Here is a 19,790-nt window from a genome sequence, read left to right as displayed (position 1 = left end):
TTTTATTCGGCTCAATTGACCTTAAGAAATAAAGTCAGCCTGGCCAAAACAATTGCGTCGAAGCTTTCACCTGCACAAAGAAAAATGTTTGAGGATACATGCTTCGGGCCATGGTTGAAAGTACAACATCCCGGTGGAGATGCGATGTTGACACACCTATTTCTTCAAACCATGACTAGCGATCTACCAGAGACTATACAACGTCGCGATGAAGAGATATGGTTTGATTTTCCACCGGCGTATACGTGTTTTGGGCGGGAGGAGTTTTGCTTAATCACCGGTCTACGCTTCGGACACGATGATGTAGGTCGTACACTAGACACATTACCCGCCCATCATGGCTATCCCGGGTTTTCTTGAGCTGGAGAGGCCGAATCTACACGTAGAAGACCTGACAAGATTGTTGAATAGAAAGATGGTTTTACTCGGATGGATGACGTCGACGTTGTCCGAGTATGACTTCTAATTCTTTTGCATGCCGTCTTTTTAGGCAAAGAGGCCATAAAACCTATTCCAAATGATCTAATCAAATTGGTAGAAGACCTAAATGCGTGGAACCTGTTTCCGTGGGGCTCGTATTTATGGAAAGCTACATGGAATAAGTTATCGTCTGCCTTGGATGATCGAAAAAGTATGCATGACGATGGTTCCAAATACACTTTGACATGCTTTATTGGGCCTTTAAGGTAAGAATTTTATATAATGTTTCCAAAATTATAAGTAATTATTTAACAATTACTAATGTTTGTTATTATATTGTTTGTAGATTTGGATATTTGAGGCCTTTCCCGCCATGAAGACATATGCAATAAAAACTTCAAATGATATTCCTAGGGCTATTTCCTGGAAGAGGAAACAGACCTTGCAATGGGAAGATTTACTACGGTATACGACAATAAATAATGTAAGTTAACATAAATACTACCATAGTTATAAACAAGTTATTACTAGTACACGTTTAACTTTGTTTGAGCTTTTATATTGTTAGGAGGCCAACACTCCTCTACAGAGGCTGACACCCACGGAAGCTGAGCTTGCCACTGATTGGTGGCAAGCTAGTAAGCGTTTTTTTGATGGAACGATTGATGAGCAGCCTCCACTTCGGGAGCCATCACCTCGCCTAGAGCTATCACCTCACCCAGAGCCATCATCTGATCGACCCGACTATACACCTCCACAACGACAACCATCACCTATTCTGTCACATCATCGAGCCTCTTCTCCACCATCACCACAAGATAGGCGACCGACAAAGATTCCACGACGTTTATCTCCCTGTTCTCCACCTCCACTCACGGATGAGTTAGGGGAGTTACGTGATGAGGTCAATGCCTTGCGTGAGGAGGTCGATACTTTACGCAAAGACGATGGTGCATGGCGTGTTGAGGTGTCTACATTACGCGGTGAGGTAGCCGCTCTACGTGAGATGGTAGCATCGTTGCAGAATGAGGTTCATACTCTACGCAACGAGGTAAGTTTAAGATTTTTCATACTCGTAATTCATTCGGTTGCTGCCAATACTGCTAAACTGTTTTTGTTTATTTGTTTTTGGTTTTGTTTTTGTCTTTTGGTTGAAGTAATGCAATCCATTCAAGTTTCAATTTGCAGAAGAAGAATAGTTTACTTTCGCAACACGAAAATGACTATCGCAACGCGGAAATAGCTATCGCAATGCGAAATGAAAATCGCAACGACAAAATCGCAATGCGAAATGAAATCGCAACGACAAAATCGCAACGCGAAATGAAAATCGCAATACGATTTGTGTTTCGCGTTGCGATTTTGTCGTTGCGATTTCATTCGCATTGCGATTTTGTCGTTGCAATTTTCATTTCGCATTGCGATTTTGTCGTTGCGATTTTCATTTCGCATTGCGATTTTGTCGTTGCGATTTTCATTTCACATTGCGATAGCCATTTCCGCGTTGCGATAGTCATTTTCGCGTTGCGATTTTAAGTTTCGTGTTGCGAAAGTAAACTATTCTTCTTCTGGAATGTTTATATATGTTTCCTTTTAAATGTTTATTTGTCTTTGTTTAATATTATGTGTTTATTTACTGATTTATGTATTAATTTTTTTTTAGCGGCCGATAAGGTGGATGCTTTACGTCGGGTTTTCCTTACACGACGGAGTTCACGCATCAGACGACGTAGACGTGCTATTACGTCTCGTCACCCCAATGGTGCGAAGACTCCGCAAGAAGAAGCCCGACTCTGTCATCCCTCAAGAGTCCCCTCCAATCGTTCAAGAGGCCCCTATCCTCCCTCAAGAGTCCCCCACGTTCAAGAGGCCACTGTCATCGTTGAGAGGTCACCCACCATTCCAGAGTCCGATTCACAGGGGGTAATATATCGAAGTATTGAGAAACCCCACCGGTTCCGGACATGATGGATGAGTTGGCTCTCGTATGAGTTACCGGCTAGTACCCTTCCGGTATCTGAAGTGGAGAGGAGACAACTACCGGAAACAATTGTGGTAAACCCTTTGGGCTAAGACCGCAGTTGATTTTTATCTACATGAGCGGAGCCAAGGGTGTTACATGATATAAGCAAAACTCAACGATGAAATGTTTTTGTTGCTTGATCGGTCTTGGTAGGGTGTGCTATTAGGGGTTGAAGACAAGTGGCTATTCGATGGGGAGGTAAGTCTTATATTTGTCTTATATATGATTTTGATTAATTTTTTTAAAATTAATGTAATTCACTAATATATGTATTTTTTTGTAAAACAGCATATCGATGCGTGGGTGTCACGTCTACTATAATAAGGAGCTTAGGAAAATAAAAAAAAATCGCGATATACAATAATGCCGGCGGCTTTTCACGCAGTTCACTTGAAGAATCAACGAGATGAATCATTTTCGTGGCATGGACAAGCTAAACTTTATCCTGCATGGTGGGAGGTCGATAAGGTTAGTGTTTATTTTTAAATTTTTTAAAGGTGTTCATAAATAAGTGCGCAAATAAATGAATTATTACTTATGATTGCAGGTGTTTATCCCTGTTTTGAACGTCGTCATTGGCTTCTCGTCCAACTTCAGCTCCCATCCCTGAAGATAATAGTGTATGACAACATGATAAATTACATATCACTGTCTGATTTGAGAGATATGATCAAGGGATGGAGCTCTCATTTGGCTAAATTCTTGGATGGGATTAATTATTGGACTCATTCTGGACAAGAAGCCAAAGAAGTTCAATGTCACAGTTGTCAGAGACGAGACCGCCAAACAATCGCCGGGAGCCAGAGGGGATTGTGGTCCTCTCGTATGCTTGTGCTTGGCGCGTTTGATGACGTGAATCACAGAGTTTCTACCTCCCACCGATAGAGATAGAGCTGTAGTAGGCTTGTGGTTTCGGCATTATATGGCTAGAGCAATATATTCGAGACGCTGCCTACCTGCATCCGCCTTATGAAAGTGTCCATTGTTAATTGGTAAGTCAAATGCAAGTTTTGTTAACATATATACTCCTTTTGGTTTGAAAATGTTTGGTTACCTAGAATCAATAATTGCTGTTTGTAGGTTTTAGATGTGTAGGAAGTCTGTTTGAGCAAATGTTTGGTTTTGCAGGTTAATCCTTAAGTGAGCTGCGTGAAATGGATGTACGGGGTCACAAGTTGTTGATCATTGATTCAATATTTATGAAGAAATAAGAATTATTATTATTTTTGATTGTTTATTGATTTGTAAAAGAGGATTTGTAAATGTTGATTATTTAATTGATGTGTACATAATTCTTATTTGTGCTTGTTTAATTTATTGAAATGTAATAGTTGATTTGTTGATTTTCAATCTGCATTATGTTGAAGGCAAAACAGACTATCGCACACGAAACTGACTATCGCAACGAAAAATCGCATGCGAAATGAAAATCGCAATGCGAAATGAAATCGCAACGAGAAATCGCAATGCGATTTTCATTTCGCATTGCGATTTTCAGTTGCGATAGCATTTTCGCGTTGCGATTTTTCATTTCGATTGCGATAGCCATTTTCGCGTTGTGATAGCCATTTTCGCGTTGCAATTTCCCCGTTGCGATAGTAAAATGAATGTCTAATAGTGTAACAACGAAACAGATCATAGCAATGTTCAAACTCAGTTACTAATACATGCCTAACTGAAATGTTAAAGTGCACATAAAATACACATAATACAACGTTTGCATTTAAAAATCACCTAAGTTAACAGTCCAAAAGGTGAAGCCGGTTGTGATTGGGATTTGAAGATGATTGCGATTTTCAGAATCTCGTTGCGAAAGTTAAATTCGTTGCGATTTTGTATTATCTCGTTGCGATAGTCAGTATCGCATTGCGATTTTCCAAATTCGCATTGCGATTACTTATTCGCATTGAGAAATTAGGAAATCGCATGCGATTTTCAAAGTTCGCAAGTTTTAGTTTCGCAACACAAATTTTTTGTGTATATATCTACGCAGAAGCAACGACTCATAACCTAAATCCCTAAATCGCAACTCATTCCTCTCCATCTATCACTCTCTCCGGCGACATCCGTTCCTATATCCGTTCCTACATCCTTCCCCATCCGGTAATAGGTCTTAGTTTCGCAGCTCGTTTGTTAGTAAATTAATTTACAACCATGAATATCTAATGTTGATCATTTGGATAGATTTGTGTTTGGAGGGTCATGGGAGAATGTTAATGGTGTTTTACAATATATGCCTTTCCCATGATCTTCAACTAAAACTGTCATTAAAAAAGTAACTTATGAAACTCTAATGTTAGTGTTTCAAAGAAATTGAATTTAGAGCCCCTAAGTGGATTTAGGCTATCTTATCAGAGGAATGGTAAAGTTTATTTGTTAACCGACAATGAAGATGTTGAACGATTCATTGCTTACATTAGTGTTTCAAGTGATGATGTTACATTGTATGTTGTTGAACCTAGAAGTAGTTGTTGGTCAGTAGCGGGTAGTAATCAACTAAGTTTTTCTCAAAACCCACAACCTTTCTCTAATCCAAATCCCAATCAACTTCAGCACCAAATTCCGGTTTTCGTATGACCAATAGACATGATGAGCCAGAGAAAAAATGTGAGTACTAGTCAGTATTCGAAATTTGATCTTGGTCAATACCCGGACTTTGATATTGGTCAATACTCGGATTTTGATGATGTTTCAGAAGAAGAAACAGACCCTGCATGTAATGATTTTGATATTGGTCAATACCCAAATTTTGATGATGAAACAACTGTTGCGAGGAAGATGTTGTTGATGATAATGAGGAGGAAGTGGAGGCTGTGAATGAACATGTTGAACATCCATTCTGTAATTCATATAATCCTGAAGAAGAAAAAGAAGAAGAAAAAGTCCCCGAAGAAAAGAAAATGCCACGGGAGTATAACTGGAATATGCCAGAATTACTTCAGATACCGGAAGAAGAGTTGGTAAAGAAAGCAGTTGATTGTTACACAAAAGTTATTCGTATCAAGAAAGATGATTGTTTTGATACAAAGGAAGACTTGAAGATAGCTTTGTATACGAAATGTGTGGAAGATGGCTATCAACTAAAAGTTAACAAATCAAGCAATGATCGTTTCGAAACAAGGTGTATGATTGACAAAACTGTACGTGGCGTATGATTGCAAAGGGATAAAAGATTGTGAAATGTTTCAAGTTAGGACTTTATTGATAAACATACATGTTCAAGAACCCAAGTTTTTCCTAACCATAGATAGGAAAACAAAAAGGTGTTGGGTGGTTTTCTGGCTGAGTTAATGTTTTTGAATGGCAGGGTATATCGGGGACATGAAATTATAACTGACATGAATGCTTGGTTCAAGATTAGTATATCATATTCTCAAGCTTGGAGAGCCAAATGTTATGCCTTGGAATTGTTGAGGGGGTCGCCAGAAGCATCGTTTGCCCAACTGCCGGCTTATTGTCACAATTTAAAGCTGAAAAATCCTGGGTCGGTAACTCATATCAAAACAGATAAAGATGGACGCTTTGAGTTGCTGTTTATCGCCATTGGTGCTGCGGTTAGTAAATCAATATAATTCTGTTGACTCATTTCTGTTAGTTACATGCATTTCACATTTAAATGATTATATTCTTGTGTATATTATTTTGTAGATTCGTTCGTTTATTACTTGTATGCGCCCAGTTATTATAGTTGACGGAGCACATTTGAAAGGTCGATACCTTGGAGTAAACTTATTAGCAGTAGCCATGGATGCTAACAATGGGATATTGCCAATAGCTTACGGGGTTGGCAAATCTGAAACCTCTGATTCATGGACATGGTTTATGGGGCATCTTAGGGATTGCATAGGTCCTATTAACAATCTGACAATCATATCCGATAGGGCAAACTCAATTGACAACGCTGTTAGAAGGTGTTTCCCAGATGCTTTTCATGGACTTTGTGGTGTTCATTTGTATAGAAATCTAAAATCAAGGTCTGCTGGTATAAAAATCACAAATGGACATACTGGAAGACTGTAAAAGCTTATCGGGAAGTGGATTTCAATAAGCATATAAACTGTTTAAGACGTGTTTTGCCTCAGTGTGCTCAAACACTAGAAGATGTCGGGTTTGAAATATGGTCAAGAGTACATCAACTTGGAGCAAGATATGGTTTCATGACGTCTAATAGTGCAGAATCAATCAACGCTCTAAGTCGTCATTCCCGGAAATTACCCATTACTATGTTAATGGAGTTTTTTTGAGCCTCTATTCAACAGTGGTACTACAAGAAAAGAAACCATGCAGGTATTTCTTTGAATTCGTAACTTATCATATATTTTACTAAGTATTATTATTTAAATTTACAGGAACATTGGAACATCGTGTTACACCATGGACTGAAAAAAAGATAACGAAACGTGTTGTGAAGTCAACGTCATGGAGAGTTGAACCATGTTCAAACACTTTGTTTGAAGTAATGGATAATAACTTAAATGAGCTTGTCGATCTAAATGCAAGGACGTGTAGTTGTATGAAATGGCAAACATCTGGTTATCCGTGTAGCCATGTTATAAAAGTTGCTCTTCATCTAAACCAAGATGATTCAAGCACATACACTATGGATTACTACACTACAGAAGTATATCGACAGACTTATGCCGAGATTGTCTACCCTATTCCACATCCTTCTGAGTGGGACATACCAGATGACTTACAAACAGTTTTGCCACCAGCCATGGACAGAAGGCTACCTGGCCGACCAAAAAGTCACGATCGTATACCGTCTAAGGGTGAAGAGAAGAAGAGATCGACATGTAGTCGGTGCAAGGAAAGTGTTCATACAAGGTTGACATGTGGATCACCAGTGCCATCACAATCATCTTTTCCTCTACCAAAATATGGATCATCATCAAAATCTAAAGCTCATATGGTGTCAAGAAAAGGCAATCAAATCGCAATCATCTTTAAAATCCCAATCATAACTGGCTTCACCTTTTGGGACTGTTAACTTAGGTGATATTTAAATGCAAACGTTGTATTATGTAGATTTTATGTGTGAACTTTTAACATTTTCAGTTAGGCATGTATTAGTAACTTGAGTTTGAAAATTGCTATGATCTGTTCAGTTGTTATCACTTAATAGGCAATCATCTTAATGTCTATCGCAACGCGGAAATTACTATCGCAATGCGAAATGAAAATCGCAACGAGAGAATCGCAATGCGAAATGAAAATCGCAACGCTAATTTCGCAATGCGAAATGAAAATCGCAACGAGGGAATCGCAATGCGAAATGAAAATCGCAACGCAAATTTAATTTCGCGTTGCGATTTTCATTTCGCGTTGTGATTCTCTCGTTGCGGTTTTCATTTCGCATTGCGATAGTACTTTTTGCCTTCAACATAATGCAGATTGAAATCAACAAAATCAACCATTACATTTCAATCAATTAAACAAGCACAAATAAGAATTATGTTAACATCAATTAAACAAATCAACTTTTACAAATCAATTAAACAATCAAAAAATAAGCAATAATTATTAGAGAAAATAACACTTCTACTATTGAATCAACTTTTGCAGCCATACATCATTTTCACGCAGCTCACTTCTGAGATTAACCTGCATAAACCAAACATTTGCTCAAACAACACTTTCTACACATCTAAAACCTACAAACAGCAAATTATTGAATTCTAGGTACTTAACCAAACATTTTCAAACCACAAGGCTATAAACATACCAATTATTTATGGACATTTTTATAACGCGGATGCAGGTAGGCAGCGTCTCGTATATATCGATCTAGCCATATAATGTCGAAACCACATACCTACTGCAGTTCTATCTATATCGGTGGGAGGTAGATACTTTATACTTCCTGTGATCAAATGGTCCAACGCTAAGCATACGAGAGGACCACAATCCCCTCTGGGTCCTTTCGTTTGTTGTGGTGCGGTCTCGTCTCTGCTAACTGTAATATTGAGCTTCTTTGGCTTCTTGTTTCCAGAACGAGTCCAATAATTTATCGCATCCAGGAATTTAGCCAAATAAGAGCTCCATCCCTTAATAATATCTCTTAAATCAGCCAATGATATGTAATTTATCATGCTGTCATATACTATTGCCTTAAGGGATGGGATCTGAAGCTCGACGAGAAGCCAATGGTTACGTTCCAAAACAGGGATAAACACCTGCAATCATAAGTAATAATTCATTCATTTGCGCACTTATTTATGAATACCTTTAAACTCAATTTAAAATAAACACTAACCTTATCGACCTCCCACCATGCAGGATAAAGTTTAGCTTGTCCATTGCCCAACGCAAATGATTCATCTCGTTGATTCTTCAAGTGAACGGCGTTAAAAGACGTCGGCATAATTGTATATCGTGTATTTCTTTTATTTTCCTTAAGTTTCCTAATTATTAGAAGACGTGACACCCACGCATCGATATGCTGTTTTACAAAAAAAGACATATATTAGTAACTTACAAATTTACAAAAAAATAATCAAATTAAAATATAAGAAAAATATAAGACTTACCCCTCCATCGAAATAGCCATTGTCTTCGACCCCTAATAATACGCCCCACCAAGACCGATCAAGTAACAAATAGATATCATCATTAAGCTTGCATATGTCAGTGAAACACCCCTGGCTTCGCTCATGTAGATAAAAATCAACTGCGGTCTTAGCCCAAAGGGTGTTATCCAGAATTGTGTCCGGTAGTTGTTTCCTCTCCACTTCAGATACCGGTATGGTACTGGCCGGTAACTCATACGAGAGCCAACTTGAATCCATCATGTCTGGCACGTCAGAGGGTTTCTCAAGAATCCTACATATGACGCCATGTGAATCGGGCTCTTGAATGGTGGGAGGGACCTCTTCAACGATGACAGTGGCCTCTTGAACGGTGGGAGGGGACTCTCGAAGAATGATAGGGGCCTCTTCAACGATAGGAGTGGACTCTTGAGGGATGACAGTGGCCTCTTGAACGGTGGGAGGGGACTCTCGAGGAATGATAGGGGCCTCTTCAATGATAGGAGTGGACTCTTGAGGGATGACAGGCGAGTCGGGCTTCTTCTTGCGGTGTCTTCGCACTATTGGGGTTTACGGAGACTTAATAGCACGTGCACGCCGTCTGATGCGTGAACTCTGTCGTGCAAGAAAAACCCGACGTAAAGCATCCACCTTATCGGTCCGCTAAATAATTAAATACAAATATCAGTAAATAAACAGACATGATATTTAAACAGTGAAAACAAAGACAAATATATTTCAAACTTTCAACCAAAAGACAAAACAAAGACAAATACTAACTTCACAGTGTTAAAGAATACACAGTTTAGCAGAATTGGCAGCAACCGAATAAATTTACTTCAAATAAAAGACAAAACAAAAAGACAAATACTAACTTCACAGTGTTAATAAACAGTTTAGCAGTATTGGCAGCAACCGAATAAATTTACTAAGCAATCTAAGTGAAATGGTTACTTTAAGTGAAATTACGAGTAAATTTATCATCAAGTTAAATATGGAAAATCTTAAACTTACCTCGTTGCGTAGAGTATGAACCACATTCTGCAATGATACTACCATCTCACGTAGAGCGACAACCTCACCACGTAAAGTAGACACCTCCACACGCCATGCACCATCGTTATCGAGTAGAGTACCGATCTCCTCACGCAAGACATTGACCTCATCACGTAACTCCCTTGACTCATCCCGTGGAGGTGGAGAACAGGGAGATATAAGTCGTGGCATCTTTTCCGGTCGCCTATCATGAGGTGATGGTGGAGAAGAGGCTCGATGATGTGACGGGATAGGTGATGGCTCTCGTTGTAGAGGTGTATAGTCGGGTCGATCAGGTGATGGATCTGGGTGAGGTGATGGCTCTCGAAGTGGAGGAAGTGGAGGCTGCTCATCATTCGTGCCATCAAGAAAACGCTTGCCACCAATCAGTGGCAAGCTCAGCCTCCGTGGGTGTCAGTCTAATTAATGGAATGTTGGCCTCCTAAAAATATAAAAACTCAAACAAAGTTAAACGTCTACTATTAATAACTTGTTTATATATGATAGTAATTGTGTTAACTTACATTATTTATTGTCGCATATGGTATTAAGTCTTCCCAATCCAACATACGTTTTCTCTTCCAGGAAATAGTCCTGGGAATATCATTTGAAGTTTTTATTGCATATGTCTTCATGGCGGGAAAGACCTCGAATATCCAAATCTACAAACAATATAATAACAAACATTAGTAATTATTAAATAATTAATTATAATTTTGAAAACATTATATAGAAATTCTTACCTTAAAGGCCCAAACAAAGCCTGACAAAGTGTATTTCGACCCATCACCCCGCAAACTTTTGCGGTCATCAAAGGCAGACGACAACTTAGTCCAGGTAGCTTTCCATATATACGAACCCCACGGAAACAGATTCCATGCATTTAGGTCCTCTACCAATAATATTAGCTCCTGAGGAATAGGTTGTTTGGCCTCTCTGCCTAAAAAGACGGCATACAAAAGTAGTAGAAGGCATACTCGGACAACATCGACGTCATTCATCCGAGTAAAACCATCTTTCTTATTAAACAATTTCTTCATGTCGTCGACGTGTAAGTTCGGCTTCTCTATTGACTCATCAGGAAAAACACTGGATAACCATGATGGGCGGGTGATATGACGAGTGTACCGGCCTACATCATCGTGTCCGAATCGTAGACCAGTGATTAAGCAGAACTCCTTCCGCCCAAAACAAGTATACGCCGGTGGAAAATGAAATCATATCTCTTCCTCACCACGTTGTATACTGTCGGGTATATCTCTAGTCATGGTCTGAAGCCACAAATGGGTCAAATTAGCATCTCCACCCCGGATGCTGTACTCTCAGCCATGGCCCGAAGCAGGTTTCCTCAAACAATTTTCTTTGTGCAGGTGAAAGCTTCGAAGCAATTGTAGTGGCTAGGCTAACTTTATTCCTTAATATCAATGAAGCCGAAAAAAATTTCTACAAAAACAATAAACATACCAAGTTAGATATACCAAAAACTACAGTGTCAAGATATACCAAAAACAATAAACATAAATAGTAGTTTATTCTTGAAACTAAAATTTGCAACACTGTTTTGTCTTTTGGTTGAAATGAAAATCGCAACGAGATAATGAGAATCGCAACGCGGAAATGACTATCGCAACGAGAGAATCGCAACGCGAAATGACTATCACAACGAGAGAATCGCAACGCGAAATGAAAATCGCAACGAGAGAATCGCAACGCGAAATGAAAATCGCAATGCGATTTTGGTTTCGCGTTGCGATTCTCTCGTTGCGATAGTTATTTCCGCGTTGCGATTTTCATTCTCGAAACTATTCTTCTTCTGCATTACTTCAACCAAAAGACAAAACAAAGACAAATACTAACTTCACAGGCTAAACAGTTTAGCAGTATTGGCAGCAATCGAATGAATTTAATAAGAAATCTAAGTGAAATGGTTAATCTATTATTGAAATTTCCAGTAAACTTATCATCAATCTCAATATTAAAAACCTAAAATAATGCAAAAATTTCAAAAAATAAAAATAAAACAAAACTAACCCTCGGAGGTTGATTTTCCATTTCTGAATGATTGTGAGGGATTTTTGACTGTGAATGGTTGTGAGGGATTTCACCGGCGATGGGGACGGAAATCTTCGGAGATGGGGACGGATTTCGCCGTAGAGAATGAGAGATGGAGATGGGACTGAGTGTTGTGATTTTGGGTTTGAGGTTATGAGTTGCGATTACTGTGGACGGTTCAGTTTCCGATTTATTAAGAAAAAATTCGTGTTTGGAATTTGAAAAAAAAAATACGCGTTAATACGAATGGCGCTATGTAAATCGCGTTGCGAAAGTCAGAATCGCGTTGTGAAAGTCAGTATCTCGTTGCGATTTTGTATTATCGCATTGCGATAGTAAGTATCGCATTGCGATAGTCAGTATCGCATTGCGATTTTCCCAATTTGTGTTGCGATTTACTTATTCGCATTGCGAATTGGGAAAATCGCAACGACACTGTAGACCATCGCAACGCGATTTCCAACTATCGCAACGCGAAATGCAACACGAATTTGCGATAATGGAGATCGCGTTGCGAATTAGCGATCGCATTGCGATTTTGTTGGTCATTTTGGCAAATCCGGAAAAAGTTGGTTAAAATCGTATATTATAAGGCATTTTTGGTCACTGAGGCGATTTTCTCTTTAAATTATTATTTTAACTTTGTATTCTATTAAGTTGATATAGGTCTGTGTATTATAAGTTTCTATACTAAATTAATTTCTCAGGCGTTTAGTTTGTTGGAATGTTTTTTAAGAGAATTAGAATCTATGAAGAAATTAGAATCTGAATCTAAAACTTGTTTGGTTGGCAGGAAATTGAATTGAAATCCAATTCCATATTATGTTTAGTTCGCAGACATATAAGATGAATTTGATTTCAGTAATGTAAAATGACAGAATTGCTCTTCTTATTTTTTTGCTTAATTTTAGTTTGTTTTATAACTTACATGTAGCAATATATTACAAAAATTTTAAAAATATTAAATTTTCATTTTGTTGATTGATTATTCATTTTAATAAATTATAAAAAGCATACTAATAAACATCATAAGTTAAAATCATCTCAATTAGGAATGGCCATGGGTCGGGTTGGGTCGAGTTTCTTGGTTAGATTTTTAATATTTCCTTGTATGATTTGATCTTAAGTTGTTAGTTTTTGTTTCAATGATTATAGGAAATAGTCTTAATTATGCGTTTAATTTACAATTATGATTGTAAATTTTTATTATAATTCAGGATATTTCATATTTTGAATAAAAAAATTATACTAAGTTGATAAAATATCAATATTTAGAGATGGATTTAAATTTTTATATATTTTAGATTATTTTATTGATAATATGTTTTACTCCTCTAAAATTTTATAGGTTCACATTCACTTAAAACTTTATAAGTTCGCATCTCTAACATAAAATCTTTTAGTTGTCTCTGTTTATATTAATATTGAAAATTATAATTAATATTATAAACATAACGAAAAAGTTATAACATAACAATATTATAACAAAAAATCATGTATTTGATTATAATATAAATATAAATTGTTGGTGTTCTTATTTTATATGAATATCATTGATAAATTTATTATTATTAATCAATTTTGAAGGGTATTAGTCAATATTTATCTAATTTCGGTGAAATAGACACTAAATCCATATTCAAAAGGTTAAAATGAGTAAATTAGAAGTTTTAGGGTCCAACAATCGATAACAACAATGGTCAGTGCTGATTGATGAAGACGATGTGAGTGGAGATCAATGATAAGATATTTTGGTCAAATTTAGGGGTCAATTTTATATGCCATATGAAGTTTAGTGGTCAAAATAATATTTTTATAGAGATTAGGATCAAATTAATATTTTATCTAAAGCTCATGAGTCAAACTAGAAATTAATCACTTTTACCAAACATGTATGTCATCAACTTAATAAGAATTAACAGTTAAATGACTAAAATACAATAATTGATAATATAAATTATCAAAATTTAATAAATCAGTAAGTAACAAAAATTTAATATTTTAAAATTTAGTAAGCTAAAATATATAAATATGAAAGAAAATTAATCAATCCAGTAATTGACCCTTTAAATTATTAATTAAATTATTATTACCTTTGAGAATAATAACATTGTATTACCATGTGAATGTTATATTACTTTGTTTGGTTTGTTTAGCAAGAATATAAGATATTAGTGTTTGGTTGGAGAAATATATGATTACTTGGATGCATATTTTACTAAATTATCCTTATGATATATATATTTTTTAACAAGTTAAACTTTGATATTAAATTATAAGTATGTGAATGAAAATCATAAAAATATTTTAATTGTTACATTATCTAACTTTTAAGAAAAATACATTTAACCTGTAATTATTATAATTAGTACATTTATATTTTTAAATAATTTTCATAAGTATCATATTTATTTATATAAAATATAAGCTTAATATACTTTTAAGTTTCTAAATTATACCTCAAAATACGATTTGGTGTCTAATTTTTTATTTTATTTTTTTTGCTAAAAGTTGGTGTCTAATGTTACAACCATAACCATTTTATGTGTTTGAGCCATAATTATCATTAAATTCGACTGTTAAGTGAAATGTGTCACGTTCTCGTAATTTCAAAAATATTAAAAAAACTTAAAAATTTTATTATATTTATAAAAAACCTAATTTATCTAAAATTTAAAAATAAACCCAAATATCTACAAATATCCCCAAATCCCAGCCCTAACTCTTATTTCTTCCTTATCACCGACAACCACCGACGTCAGAGTCACCATAGCCATCTTCAACTATTTGACGACTAACCACCAGACAAACATCCATCGACAAACCCACCAATGGTCGGTCATCATCCAATCTCCTAAATTTCTAAACTCAAATTTATAAAATTTTAAATATTAAAATCCCTAAAAATTTCTTAAACCTCTTTGGCTACCCGTTTTGTAATACCCCAATTTAGGGGCTAAAATTAAGAAATTATAAAGTGGTGGATTTAATTGGTATTTTGAAAGAAATATTGGGGATTAAATTGTAAAGTTTTAAAGTTGGCAGACAATTTTATAAAGTACAGGAAATTCAGTGGCTAAACCCATGATTTAACCATTTCTTATATATGATGAATTATAAGCTCCTCCCCGTGCGCATGTTTCATATTTTCCAGATTTCCCTTCTCCAACAACCCAACTTCCAACTCCGATCTACTCGCCGTCCGACCTCCAATCGACGAGCTGAAACCACCATCGTGTTCGTTGTCAAACAAGGAACAAAACCCCTCAAACCTTTTGTCGTGAATCGTCTCCGTTCGTCGTTAATTTCAGTCGGAAGTATCGTCGGTAATAACTCAGTTTTAGTTGGTTTTTCATCGATTCACGACGATCGGGTCATCCGTTTACGACACCTCCCGCACCATCGTGTTCGTTGCATCGTTCCAAGTTCACCGGTGTCATCCTTGGTCTCCGTTGACTGTGGCGATTGAGGAGGTGAAGCGGTTAAAGTTTCCGATTTGTTGAAATCGAGCTCTCCGCCATTCAAAATTGTGAACCGAGCTTTGTAAGTATCTCGAAATCACTCAAAATAATTGTTAGAAATTTTTTCCGGGATTTTATCACTGTTCACGCACCCCCACTCACCGCCACTGCGCGTGGGGAAGGAAAAAGTGACCGGTTTGACCGGTTTTGGAACTATTTTGTCCGGTTTGACCGGTCACAACCCGACCCGACCCGTTGACCCGACCCGACCCGTTGACCCGACCAGTTGATCCGTTGACTGTTGACCCATTGACTGTTGACCGGCGTTGACCACTGTTGACCAAAACTTTGATCAGCTTTGACCGGGCATTAAACGACCTTTGACTTCGACCGAGTATACCTATCCTGACATTTTTCGGCGTTCCAAATTCGATTTCGCTGTCCGTTTTTCGAAATTCGAACCCGAAGGCCTCGAAATTGCCGATCAAACCCGTTGACTTTGATTTTGACCAAAATTTCCAAATTTCTGAAAAGTCATATTTTATGTTTTCGACGTCCTGAATCCGAATCCGAAGTCCGTTTCGCCAAATTCGAACCCGGTAAGCCATCTTTCACTGATTTATCACCCGATTCGATCCGTTTATCGTAATTAAGCTCCGTTTCTGATATAATTTATGTTGATATGTATCTGAGGAATTATTGGAAATTGAATTGAAGATCAAAGGCATTCGAATGGAATTTTTATGGTCATTGCACAGAAATCGAGGTAATACTTTACTACCTCTTTATGCTTTATAGAACATGTTGGTATTGGTAAATGCATGAATGGAAATGTTTGGTCTCATATGTGTAATTAATGAAGATCTACACTAGATATAAATACGGTAGAAAGTAGATAACTGAATATGGCTCAGATGACTATTATAAGAAATTGGAGGACAGTTGGAATTAAATTACAAGTTCTGGAATTAAGTGATAAAAGAATCAACCATGGATTGTAGATTATAATTTATCTCATTAAAGGTACTTAGATGATAAATTATGAGAATATTTCAAATTAGGTAAAATTACAAAATTACCCTTATGTTGGAAAATGACAAGAATTGTCTCTGGAAGTGGATTAATAAATCTGAAAAGAATTATTGATCTGCTAAAACTATTTATGTGCATAAGAAATGTTAGTTTTACTTGGAAATTATGGATAACCAGTTCTTTAACCCCAAGAAGGTTTATGCTAGATACTAGAAGTCTTTTAAGGAATCATTTCAAGATCAAAGAATATTCGAGGAAGCAATTGATCATAGGATCTCTAAATTATATTATTTTCGTTAAGAGCTAATATCAAAATTATCTGGTTAAGAAATTACGGAAATGCCCTTGAGAGGTAAAATAGTCAGAGTTGACCCTTAAGGAGAAAGTACTTTGAGAATTTGTACTTAACTCGATTAAGTACAAATTTAATTATTAATATTCTGTCTTTGTAAAGAAAAATTCATAATATTACGTTTGTAAAATCCGAGAAGGCACTTGACCCGAAAATATCTGAGTTATGAGTAAATACCTGAAGAATAATTTATCGGATGGTGCTCTTTTATCAGAATTATTCGAACGGACTGGAATAGATGATAAATTGGAATTAAATAATAAGACCGGATGAAGGAAAAAGATTGAAATATCGTGGATCTGTAAAATGACCAAAATACCCCTGTAATGGAAATGACCCAAGAATATCACCAAGCTCAGAAATGATTGGATATCCTCGAGCTCTGAAATGAATGGAATAAAACTGAATACCAAAATTTACAAAATAACCTTATGGTCTAAACTAAGTAAATGTCTTGGATTAATTAAGGAATCCAAGTAAGCATAGGTATTGGACTACCTTTAAAGATAATGAAAAATAATTTAAGTGAGTAGATCAACCCTAAACTATGTCAATACCTGAATGGCATAGATATTACTGGAACATGTGTTTGTCTTCTCAAGTTTGGCTCGATGATAAATTTTGGAAGTATTCAGCTCAGCTCAGCTCAGCTCTAGATTGTATTCAGTACTAAGAATTGGACGTTTGTTCGACAATCAACCACGAAGACCAAATTGAATAGAATGGAAGTACAACATGTATCTGAAATTCAAGAACGTTTGAATTACTCTGGAAGATCCTGAAGTAACTGGAATGGAGATGACTGCTAAATGAAATAGGTAACCTCAATGAATGAGGATTTAATAAGTGATTTGGATAAGTCTGGAAACTCTGATGAGTTTACGTAGTGTACAATTACAATGGGTTATGAACAAATTAATCAAGTACGTCAGCATTTCATGATATTGTGGAAGCGTGGAAATGAAATAAAGACATTGGAAGATTTATTCAGCGATGATTCCGAAAATGGTCTACGGACAAGAATTTGTGATATTAAAGAGTAAATACCCTGGAAGAACAATGAATTGACCAATCGATAAGCATTAGTTTTGGAAACTATTCATCTAAGAGTTGTCCGATAATTCGATCAATCGACATATAATATAAATGTCCTGAACCTTCATTTCTTCCTTATCAGCTCAAGTCACATTCTGAATAACTGATGATTCTGTCAGTTATTGAACTCTTTCAATAGTGATTCTGAATTCCGATATTCTATCGGTATACTAAAGATCTGTGTTCCCCTACTTGTTAAGATTATCCAATATCTTTGAATACTAACTGTAAATTCTGGTGTGTTCCCTACTCACATGAATATTTTACCTGAATTTTGATTTGATTTCTGATCTGATACTTGACATGGATTCTGATCTGATATCTGACATGGATTCTGATCTGATACTTGACTTGGATTCTGATCTGATACTTGACCTGGATTTTGATATGATACTTGACGTGAATTATGATTTAATTTTTGATATATCCATTTACGGATGGAACATGTTTTATTTGAGGGTTAATGTTGGAGGAAGAATACCTGGAGGTTCCTCGGCTGTGTGCTCAGGGCCTTACTTACCTGTTCCTCGGCTGTGTGCTCAGGGCCTTACTTACCGGTTCCTCGGCTGTGTGCTCAGGACCTTACTAGACGTGACGGGGTTGTATGGTTTTGGGGAACCTACACATTTTGTTCGTGACGGATGGGGGTATATATTGTTGAGTTAATCGATTGATGGATTTGGCCAAGAGGGGGGTGAATTGACAATTAAAAATTTGGTGGAAGCTTTTGCAGAAAATTGAAAGTAATTGCACAGCGATTTAGAGTGGTTCGACTTTCTCAATTAAAGTCTACGTCCACTACCTTAGCTATCCACACTAAGGATTTTCCAACAAATTCACTAATTTGTTCTTTCTTTTGAGGCCAAAGAGATAACCTTACAACACCCTCAAAAATATACCCCAATTCTTGAGAACACTCTTTTCCCAAAGAGAAGATTACAAATTTGCAAACTTACAAGGAAAACCTCACAAGGTAAGATGTTTGTACAATTCTAGAACAAGAAAAGAACACTCAAAGATAATTACAAATGAGCACAAATGGTGTTCTTGAAAGCAAAATGAATATTGAAAGGAAAATTGGCTTGATTTGCACAAACTTGGTGTTTGATGCTTTCTCTCTTGTTTCTCTATGATTTCTCATTGATCAAGGGCTTCAGAACTTGTTTAAATACACCTTGAATCACTTCTGAACGTTGGGGATAATTAATGAAGATAATATAGCCGTTTAAGTGTGAAAACAATTAATAAAACAGCTTGGAGCGTTGGGGGAATCGGTTCCCCCTCATAGGGGATCGGTTCTCTAAGTGTAAAATTCAAATATCTCGACCGTTGCACAGGGGGGAATCGGTTCCCTCCGAGCATTCTGGAAACCTCGGAGCCAAACCATTCAGGGGGAATCGGTACCCCCTTGGGGGAGGAATCGGTTCCCTCTAAGCAATCTGGAATTTTTGGCTTTGAAATGGTTCGAAATACTTTGAAAGATTATTTTGAAATTGTTTTATGATTAAAACTTAATTTTACACTTAAGTAAGGATTAAAAATGATTTTTGAAATATTTGGAGTAATGTTTTGATATTCGAATAATTATATCGAATATACTTAGAAAATCATTTTGGAAAATCTTAAAATTCATTTAACTTAATTTGTTATATCGAAATATCAAAATGTTTTCAACAATCTCCCCCTTTTTGATATAACAAAACATTTTAGTAATTTTAAGATTTTGAAATCAAGTTTTAAAATTATTCCCCCTTACTTTAACACTTCTCCCATTTATCATTTTAAAACACACT

The sequence above is a fragment of the Hibiscus syriacus genome, unplaced genomic scaffold (genome assembly GCF_006381635.1).
Source record: "Hibiscus syriacus cultivar Baekdansim isolate YM2019G1 unplaced genomic scaffold, ASM638163v2 tig00111543_pilon, whole genome shotgun sequence".
Taxonomy (NCBI): Eukaryota; Viridiplantae; Streptophyta; class Magnoliopsida; order Malvales; family Malvaceae; genus Hibiscus; species Hibiscus syriacus.
This window is presented reverse-complemented; position numbering follows the sequence as displayed.